Source organism: Chaetura pelagica, unplaced genomic scaffold (genome assembly GCF_000747805.2).
Source record: "Chaetura pelagica isolate M959 unplaced genomic scaffold, ChaPel_1.0 scaffold300, whole genome shotgun sequence".
Classification (NCBI taxonomy): Eukaryota; Metazoa; Chordata; class Aves; order Apodiformes; family Apodidae; genus Chaetura; species Chaetura pelagica.
This window is the reverse complement of record NW_009951945.1, coordinates 1,187,426-1,195,923: the sequence shown is the minus strand read 5'-3', so window position 1 is coordinate 1,195,923 and position 8,498 is coordinate 1,187,426.

Below are 8,498 nucleotides of genomic sequence, written 5' to 3'. Positions count from 1 at the left end.
GAGAAAGAAAGAGAGAGGGAGAAAAAGAGAGAGAAAGAGAGGGAGAGAAAGAGAGAAGAAGAAAGAGAGGGAGAGAAAGAGAGAAGAAGAAAGAGAGGGAGAGAAAGAGAGAGGGAGAAAGAGAGGAAGAGAAAGAGAGAGGGAGAAAGAAAGAGAAAAAAGAGAGGGAGAAAGAGAGAGGGAGAAAGAGAAAGAAGAGAGAGAGAAAGAGAGAGAGAGAGAAAGAGAGAGAGAGAGAGAAAGAGAGAAAAAGAGAGAGAGAAAGAGAGAGAGAGAAAGAGAGAAAAAGAGAGAGAGAGAGAAAGAGAGAGAAAAAGAGAAAGAGAAAAAGAGAGAGAGAGAAAGAGGGAGAAAGAGAGAGAAAAAAGAGAGAAAGAGAAAAAAGAGAGAGAAAGAGAGGGAGAAAGAGAAAAAGGAGAGAGAGAGAGAGAGAAAAAGAGAGAGAGAGAAAGAGGGAGAAAGAGAGAGAAAAAAGAGAGAAAGAGAGAGAAAGAGAAAAAAGAGAGGAAAAAGAGAAAGAGGAAGATAAAGAGAGGAAAAAGAGAGAGAGAGGAGGAGAGAGAAAGAGCAGTGCAAGAAGAGAACCTTCACGTCAGCAATGGCTGGATTCCAGTAAAAAAGGAAAAATACAAGAAAATTTTAAAAAGGGGAAAATCCGGGCAGAGATTTGCAGGGCTGCCTGCAGACAAGGCAACCCCCTGGCCTGCTGCCTGCTCCTGGGCTGCCAGCGGAAGTTGTGCCCTTGCCTTGGCAGCAGTGCCCTGAAATCCTGCTGGGATTGGTGCTGCGCTTCCCGGAGGGCTCCGGCTCCGGTGCCCCAGCACCTGTGCCTGAGGGGTCTGCCAGCAGCACCCTGTGCCCCAGAGACCACCTCAGCCAGCACAGCCCCACCACCTCTGCCATCAACACTTGGATGAGGATGAGTTATCTGAGTCACCCAGTTTGTAACAGCCTGGATTTAAAATCCTCCCTGGTGCAGTTTGGGCAGTTATCGAGTGCTTCTGCACATCAGCATCTTCATGACTTCTCTGACTAGGCAGAAAATTAAGGATGAATGGAACTATTTAACACAGGAACACAAACCTGGAAACATCTGACTGAGGAAGTAATTCCTACAAATAAATTTGGTATCAGCAAATGGGCTGGTTCCCTGGAAGCCACTGAACATCTCGTCCTGTGCACGTTAATGACCACACTTGGAAAAAATGGTGATTTTTTGGAAGGTGATTTTGAGAAGGAGGCTCTGTTTGTAAGGTATTTCAAGCTGATAAAGCTGTTGGGGTCCTTCTGCTTGAGAACAATGGGAAAGTCTTCTCAGCAGGATTTCTACAGAAACAATCAATTATTGGGCAAATGGGACCATCCGGCACATTGTGCAGGGCTGGGAATGTGTGCTGATAATGTTAACTTTATCTGTTTTGTTACAAGTAGAGCTCGAATCACCTATAGAAATATAAAGAGGCAGGTGAGCTGGACTGTCTATTATTAATAGACACATTCTGTGCTGTATAAATTAATTTTTCATAGGAAAACTTTGTACAAAAAAAAGGCATCAGAAACTGCTTCATAAATAATTGTGACTCGAAGCTTCAAACATACTTTGGGGAACAGGTGAATATCCTTTAGCCCCCCTTAACATTTCCTAGTTGCAGTGTTGATGGTATTGCAAACACTGGGGTGTTTTGACCCCAGAGAAGAAATCCCAGCCCTAGTATTGTCAGTTTATAGCACCAAGCTTGTAAAATGCTGAACCACAGCTTGTATCACCTTCAGTTGTCTTGGAAAATTGAGTCCCCCATGAGCAAATGCAGATGTTCTTAATATGTTGATACACTTGTATAATATGGCTCGAAGAGCCATGTACCAGGACTGGATTGAAATCTGATCCACCAGCTACAAGCAGAAAGTCTTCTGGTACCCAGCAAGTCACCTCTGTGTTGCCTTTACTGCACTCTGCTCAACACCAGTTGGAAAGAGGCTCGTTTTAGAAAAGAGGGAAAACCTTAAATACGGCAGGAAATCATTGAGCTGTGAGGAGCTGGCTGCAGATGGGAGACCCACCACCATGAAGAAGGAAAGGGAGAGGTGGGGAAGAAGGATGAGCAAGAGAGGTCTAGGCAAGAGGATGCTGGGTTTGGTTGCCATATATGACTCTGATAGGAGTCATATGACATCCACCTTCCTATATGTCATGTCGTCCACCTTTTTGCACGTGGAGAAGGGGGGGAAAAAATAAAGGGGTTCTACTGGGCTGAGAACCAGAGCACTTTAAGAGAAGTAGCTGTGAAATGTAAGTGTGGCAGGTGAAATGTAAGTTAGAAAGACAGGTAACCAAGAAGATTGATACATACAGGAGGACCAGCAAAAAAAAAAAGGCTAAAAAAGAAAGAAACTATAATGCCCCAATTCAGATGCCATAGACCTGGTTTAGTTCTTCTCAGATTGTGTATTTAAATCCTTTTGCTATAAATGAGACATAAACACCTCTAAAAACAAAACAGCTTCGTCTAAAATGCTTTCTTGAGAATCAGTCCTTAGTTCCAGAAAATACAGTTATGAAGTCTCTGTTGCATTGGTTACCTATTACTTTTGAAACCGTGTGTTTATATCATAGTTTTTCTATGATCTAATTGGCTGGCCTCTCTCAGGTTCCCAGAATACACTTCTGTGCTTCAAGGGAATTTGTATTCCTCCTCAAACAATAATTCTGAAGGGAAAAAAAAAAAAAAAAAAGACAAATTAATGCATTGCACCAGCCTACAATGGGCCCACTGTTGATGCCAGATTAGCTGGCCCTGGTGAATGGCTGAGTTCACATCTCACAGCCCGGCTGGAGCTCCACTCTGCTCTGCCTCTGGGGTTATGATATCATCTCTGAAGTCCTGCAAACCCAGCTGAGCTCCACACTGCTCCCTTTGTAGACCCCACTTCTCTAATGGTGGAGCTGGGGATCTCAGCCAAGCTGCAGAGCATCTTCCCTGTGGGAGGTGGGGATGCCCCCCTGCTGCTCTGTCTCCCCACAGATGTTCACCACTTATCCACAAAAGTGCCGCTCGCATGGACCTATACATGTACATCCTGTACTTACTGTCCTGCTTGTCCCTTCATGAAGGGAAAAGCCTGCAGCTATTAAAAAACCTCCAGAATTAGCTGTATCAGCATGAGGTTGAGGTGGGCTGAGTTGGCACTTCCAAGGGTCCTGGTTGTCCAGAGGTGAGAAGCTTTGTCCTTCTTGCACAAGGTTTTGGCTGCTCGTCACACCTAAGGTTATGCTGGTAGGTGAGGAGCACCTGAGTGAACATTTCTCTCATGCATCATGTCTGCCTTTGTTTCAGGGCTGCTTGTGACCCTTTGCTGACCCTCTGTGTGAAGATGCTCCCTTCCAGCCTCCTGCTCTCCAGCACGTGCTGCCCAGTGACCAGCGCTTCCCGTTGGGCACGGCTGACACGGAGCGGCTCTGTCCCCACAGCTGACACGTGCTGGCTTTGTTAAGTGACACAGGATGCTGCTGTGCAAGGCACGAGTTCTCTCCTGTGCTTTCAGCTCCACAATTCACTACTGTGCTGTGTGTCCATCTCCAGCCCAGCGAGCAGGAGGAACCCAGGGTTTGTTACACACGTGCCAGCTTGGCCAGCTCAGTCCCACTTGACACTGCAAGAAGCCAACATGAAGTGGGGCATTGACCTAGTGCCTTATGTGTGCCCTTCACATCTGCTTGGTGTGACACCTCAGGAGGTACTTTGCCCTCTCAGGCTGCCTGCTGAGGTTTAGTCCAATGTGGCACTTTTTGCTCTGCTACACTGCAGCTTCTGCAGCCCTCCTGCTCCCCTTGCACCATCCCCGGTGTAAGCAAACCCAGGGCTCTGTGTTTGTGGCCACAAAATTCATCAGTGACTGGGAGTGTAACCAAAGAGCTGGGGGAGGAGAGGAGGAAACCATGCTTGATCCCACAGAAACCACAAACCCCATTTCAGGGGAAAGGCAATTAGCCAGGCCTTGATTTGGTTTGGGTGGCTGCACTCCTTTGTAAAATGTGACCTTTTAATGAGCACGGGTTTAGAACTGGGCATTGGATCCGACTTTCTGCCAGTCCACACTGGCAAAGGGAAAGCACCAGCAGTAAGCTATCATCAGGAGAAGGGAGCAGGTGTGAAACAGCATCAAAACCAGCTCTGTGCATGCCCAAGCCCTGCTCCACAAGACAGGGTCATGCACTTGACCCCACAGCATCATGCTCAGCTTCCCTCCCAGAGCCACCAGGATGCTGAGGCATCCTTGGATTGGCAGTGCTGACTCAGGTGATGGGTCCCTTTGGCTGCTCCCTGGAGCTGCTCTCTCCCAGATATTTCACAACTAGGTATAAAAATCCCTGAGTTTGCCATTTGCAGCTGCACTCCCTGCAAGGGGAAGCAGTAAAAAGGCTGATTTATGCTGTGAACCACAAAAAGACTTTTATTGCTTCTGTTTTATTTTCTTTTTATGTAACTGTCTTGCTCTTAAATGTGTAATCCCTTCCTAACAGTCCTGTGGATGTGGCAGGGCTCTCCATGGGTTAAATGTGCTGTTTTCCAAGAGGACTGAGATGTTCATCAGCTCCCCAAATCCCCACTTGCCTGGGCACGGATGATTCTCCTCCTCTCAGAGCAAGCTGTCGCCATGGTCCAGCACCTTCTTCCATCCCTCAGCTTCCTGGGGTTTGCAGAGGGTTATTCCATCACTCAGAGTATTCCCTGACAGTCCTGGGAACTGCTGCTCCTTCAGGGAAGAAAAAAAAAAGAACACAACAGCCCAGGTTACTCTAACCAAAAGAGGGATTTAGGAGTTTGACTGCAGGCATATATATTTATAGTCATTGCCCACTTACTTCTCCATTTTTATTAATTACTGTTAGTCATTTATGGTCCCTTTTTAATTCAACCTCTCAAGAAAAATATTACTTTAGGGAAAAAAAAATAATTATGTAATGAGCAATTAACAAAAGTTACAGCTGTTCCATAAAAGAGAAATACTTGGGGGGAAGAAGTGTTTTGAATCGAGCAGGGTGTGTGAGTTTGTCAGCTGGATGGAAAACCAGGTGAGGTCCTAACAAAAGGGGTGGTGCTGGAGAGGGGTGATTTGGGCAGGGGAAAGTAGGCAGAATGGCATCACTGGGTTCCTTGTCAGGCCTGCTGTTCATTAATGGCTTTATTAATGATTTGGAAGCAATGTGAAATGTGTTAAGTACATTGGAAACCACTGTAAGATTGGGAAGAGCTGAAACCAGCAGTGAGAGCAGAAGGAAGAGTGGAAGGAGATGATGGGATCTCATTTGATACAGGCTCTGGGGGCTTTTCTGTGGATTTCCTCTGATGGAAGAGCACCAATAGTCTTCCTGGAGGTGGCCCAGGAGAGGTCAGAGAAGGAGGGTCTGGTTTGAAGAAGGCAGCTGTGGGGGGCCTTCCTGCTGTGCCCTTGAAGGAGGGCTGGAGCCTCACCTGTGGTATCAGACAGGCAGGGTCCCTGCAGAGCAAAGTCGATCAGCTCAGGGGGTGGCTGATTTCACAAGTCCTGCCTGCCTCTAGACTGTAGAGTGGAGTGTAACCTAGAGCACTGGAAAGAAAACTAGTGCTGCACAAGGTAACAATGTTGGTCCGTCTGCTGTGCTGCAGCCCGACTGAAGGAAGGGGGAAAAACAAGAACCCTAAATCCAGATAAACTTGTAAATCATGTTTAACAGTAATCTAGAGGGAAAAAAAACAAACAACAACAACAACAACAAAAAACAGAGAAGGAGGGTCTGGTTTGAAGAAGGCAGCTGTGGGGGGCCTTCCTGCTGTGCCCTTGAAGGAGGGCTGGAGCCTCACCTGTGGTATCAGACAGGCAGGGTCCCTGCAGAGCAAAGTCGATCAGCTCAGGGGGTGGCTGATTTCACAAGTCCTGCCTGCCTCTAGACTGTAGAGTGGAGTGTAACCTAGAGCACTGGAAAGAAAACTAGTGCTGCACAAGGTAACAATGTTGGTCCGTCTGCTGTGCTGCAGCCCGACTGAAGGAAGGGGGAAAAACAAGAACCCTAAATCCAGATAAACTTGTAAATCATGTTTAACAGTAATCTAGAGGGAAAAAAAACAAACAACAACAACAACAACAAAAAACCCAAACAAACAAACAAAAAACCAACAAGGTAGTGAGCTGCCAAAAGCTGCCAGGGAGGAAACCCACTGCCCACCGGATGCCACTGTTGCTCAACGTTAAATCACATGGTTAAAACTCCTGTGGCAAGAGAATATTTGGTGCTAAAAGACAGCCAGCACTCCAGCCTCTGGAACACTGCCCCTTCCAGCCATGCACTTCAGACTTCTTTGGTCACAGAGCTAAATCTTCCTGCGACTCGTTCTCCTGGAGATCGGCAAAGGTGGCAAAACCAAGGACGAAGAACTGAGTAAAATTTCACTTTATCTAAGAGGGCCCTAAAAAAGCCCCATCAGAGTTTTATTGCGTGGCTCCCGGGGCTGACAGTCTCCATTTACCATCGGCTGATACTGCAGAGTCAGAAGAAACCTGGTGTCATGGCCCTACGTTATTAGAAAGCATCCTTCATCCCAGCAAAAGACCTCGAGGAGAGAATATTTTGCATGAAGAGCCACTGGTGTAAGAGCTGAGCCACTGGTGTAAGAGCTCAGCCTCTCAGCTCTGCATTGCAGTCGCTGTGGCACTTGCTGTCCCCCCTGTGCCACCAATAAATCTACTATTTCTCAGCTGGGTGCCTTTGGAAACCACACACACTAAAATGCTTCTATGGGAAGAGATACCAGACCAGGTTCAAATCAAGAGCTCACGTAATAAATAAACATGAGGTCAGTATGGAAGAGAAATAATTGCTTTGTATGACAAGATTTGCATAGCAAACATTTGTGATTAATGGACAGGCAGTGTTAGGCAAGGAGCCTTCGCTGTCCTTGCTCCATCTACACCTTCCAATCCTGAAGGTACAGCAGCTCCAGCCAGAGCAATTAGTCACTGTTTACTGAAAGGCAGATAGAGCAAAATTTTTCTAGTTCAATATTTGAGTGAGTTTTGTCCCACAGCCTCCCATCTGATCCGTTTCTGCCACAGAAAGGAATGATGCTTGTTTTTTTCCCCTGGGGCTGGTGAGAAGGGATGATCAACTTTGCTGCTCATCCCATCAGCAAGAGCAGGGGCTGGATTTCTTATGGAAAACCCCAAGGGAAGAAGTTGAAGACCCTGCGTGGGGTCTGGGTTTTGATCCCCCTCTGCCTTTTCCTTCTCCCACCTGGATGCTGCCAGGTGGGACTGCCACTTGGCCACCACTGATGTGGACCGAGCTCTCGTGGGGTGGTGAGACACAAGCACCAGGGGCAATAAAACCTCCTTCCTCACAGCCTCTCCTCTGCAGCGCCTGGTGAACTCTGAAACTTTCAGCTCCTGGAGGAAGAGCTCTAAGCCAGTGTGAAATACCATCCTGATTTGGGGATTATTTTACTGTATTTTTCTATATTTGTGTGTGTGTGTGTGAGGTGAGCAAGATGCTGGCACTGCGGGAGAACAGGCAGTTTGGCAGGATGGGCTGGGGTTGAACCCCTGAGATGGAGGGAATTCCTAAGGGGAAACTTTGTAGTTGGAGCTGGAGGGAAGAGCTGCTGGGCTCTCCAACTGCATCTGCTCCAGGTGCTGGGGAAAGCAGCTGGAATCAGTGGGAAGAGGAGTGCTCCAAGAAGTATTGCACAGGCCAAAGAGAAAGGGGCACGTGAGCTTCTTCACCTTCAGGAGCTCCGCGAGGCTGGATTGGGGTCAGGAAGCAGCAGAAAACCGTAAGAATGCATGTTTTAGGGAAATAACATGAGCTGAAGATGCTTCTACATTCTTCTCTCACAGGCCTGCAGGGCTCAGCTCAGCTCGGAGGGAAGCTGTGAGGGTTGCCAATCAGCTCATCAGGAGTGATAAATGGCAGCTGCTCTCTCTAACTTGTGATGAGGTGCTGAGCTTTTTGGTCGCCGTCTTGCTGAGACAAATCCCGCTGGTCCCCAGGACCTGTGAGCGAGGATGTTTGGGTTGGCATTTCCTCCGTGTCAGGGCGTGATGGACAAGCATTGCCTGGACCAAAGGGCTGCTCATCAGCTGCTTCAGCTGGAACCCACCATGTCGGAGAACAAGCTCCGAGGTGCCGCCGCCACCCCCCCCCTGCTCAAAACCTGGCCCTCCTTTCCATCTCTTTCACCCCAAAAAAAGCTTTCCAGCCACCCCACCTGAGCGCTGGCTGCCCCACAGATTTCCCAGGGGCCTGGCTGTCCCCTGTGCCCCCCTCTCCCCGGGGACAAGGGGTCCTTTCTCGCCCTCCCCCCCCTCCCCATCCCCAAACCTCCCAACCCGCTCAGGCCGGGGAAGGAACGGGACACGCGCTGCCCCGCGCGCGCAGGTGCCGCTCATTAGCTTTTGCAAATAAAAACAAACAACCCCAACAACAACAACAACAGCAACCTCGCGCCGCAAAAAAAGCCCTC